Raw genomic sequence first — 2,503 nt, forward strand, 5'->3', positions numbered from 1 at the left:
GTTATACCTTCTTTTTTTAACTTCATTATGACTTCTTTAACTTAAAAATTTAAATCAAATTCAAATCACGCTGACTTGGATTTGACTTAAATTTAAGTCAATCGAGTCAAATTGGTGACAACGTGACTTTAATTTGATTTGGATGGCGTAAATCGGTACTAAGTAAGACTTTATCAAAACCAAATGTGTTTTCATATTTTGAAATATGTTTTTCATTTATTAAGAAAGGTCATTCGGTATCCGAAATGGAAGTAAATTTCTATATATATACAATTTAATAATTACCCATTAAAAATTTTCAAAGATTTAAACAATGGCATTAACACCATAACGACATGAGTCCAATATGTGACTTTGAACCCTTATTAAAACTGAAACAATTATCGTAGAACAAAAAATAAAAAAAGGAAAATATAGCTTTTTCTATCGGCTATCAAGTTCTTTTTACATAATAAGGATAGATATACCTATTAAAAAATTATTTACGAAAAAAGCCGAAAAAGTAGGATTTTTTGTTATTTTTGGAATTTCAAGTATCCACCATTTCTAAACGAATTGACCGATTTTGCTCATCTTCAAACTTAACCGTGATAGTCGTTCATAGAATAAGTATGCCAAGTTTCATAAAGAGCTAGACTTTCTTTATTTTTAATTTTTGAAATTACGTCAAACCAAGTTATTTTTTTGACCCGGAATATGTAAGAGACTGCTACCTATTGGTTTGACTTTTTAAACTTTTTTTGAATCTCATAAAATTAAGAACTCAAAACGATAAGTGAATTTAAACATATTTGCTTATCTATCAACTCGAAAAATTATTAAAATTTACGTTTTCATTACTCGAAGTTTTGATTATAACTTTTTGAAAACTTATTATTACAATGAAATTTAAAAAAAAAATTAAAGTTTACCACTTCGGAAGTAGTCCCAAACTATAAATCAAGCAAAAAATATTATTAATATTATAATCAATTAATATAATCAATTATTGTTATATTTTAGAAATTGGTTTCGAATTAATTTTGAAGAAATATATGTTGTTTGTAACATACGACTGCTATCAATTAATAATTATTTTTTTGATATTTGTGGTGTCAGTTATAACCATGTCAATTTGCAAAGAACAATTACCAATAATTGATATTTTATAAGCTGAGTTTTTAACATACAGTCAATGGATATCGATTTGGGAAGACGAATATCATATCAATAGTAATTTATCAATTCTTGTGACAACAATGATTAAGTCGCTACAGCCATTGGTCATTAAAATTGGTAGTATTTTTATTTTATCCATTGAGACATGTATTATGGTATAAAAATTTCTATATTTTTTAAATTTAATTTTCTACAAAACTACAATCATTTCATACTCATAATTTTTAATTATAATTAAATGATCGTTTAAAGTATTTGTATATATATATATATATATATATATATATATATATATATATATATATATATATATATATATATATATCCATGCATAATATTTTTTTGACATAGGTTCTACAAAAAGCTCACATCCGGTTTTGTATTATTAATTACAGCCTTATGATGATCTAAGTTAAATGATAAATTCATTAATCAATATCACTCTTATGATATTAATCTCGCAAAAAACTCAAGTGTAAATATATGGGCTTAACCTAAAAATATTTCACTTGTATGTCAAAAATTGACAAAAAATTTTTTGATGACAATCATGATAATATCGTTATCACCTTCTTTATAAATCATAACATTATAGTGGAGACTAGGACACGAGGGTAAATCTAAGCAAGTAGTAATTTATTGTAGCTTTTGAACACCGGATATTAACAATTTTGATTTACTTCGAGTAAATTAAAGGTTATTTTACAATTATTTTAGTGAATAAATTTATTCATTTCCGAGGCACAACGACCCATTCCTAAAAATTATTTTTAAAAAACTTTTGACCCTTATAATTGATTTGAAAATTTACATTTTTCGCTCTTTATTTTTTTATCAGCTTAAATAAAATAAGCACTTAAAAATATTTTCTACAAAATTCATATAATAGTTATTTTCGATACGTATGCGAAAAGGTAGGGATTCTGACGGCTTGAAGTGACGTCACGAGTTTGAGGCTATGGGCGCATTCTTAGCAAGACCGGATATAGTACGAGGTCTTGATGAGAATGTATCCATAGCCTCAAACGCGTGCCTGCACTTGAAGTTTGTCATAGTTTCTACCTTTGAGCATAAAGTATCGAACAATATTTTTGTCATATCGACGGCGGAATTTGAATTTGCGAGAGAAGCAGTCAAAAATGTTTAATTACAGTTTATTTAATTTGAAAATTCTACCTAGCGGACGTTTGTCAAATTAAAAAATAATTCGACTCATCTATAGCTTATTGTAGTAGTCGTGTAGAAATGTAGAGACAGATAGAGAGAGAAGTTACTTTTCGATACTAGTTCGAAGACAGTTAACTAAACTATAGATTACCAGAAATCGTATAGTTTGCGCCCTCTG

The sequence above is a fragment of the Microplitis demolitor genome, chromosome 5 (assembly GCF_026212275.2).
Source record: "Microplitis demolitor isolate Queensland-Clemson2020A chromosome 5, iyMicDemo2.1a, whole genome shotgun sequence".
Classification (NCBI taxonomy): domain Eukaryota; kingdom Metazoa; phylum Arthropoda; class Insecta; order Hymenoptera; family Braconidae; genus Microplitis; species Microplitis demolitor.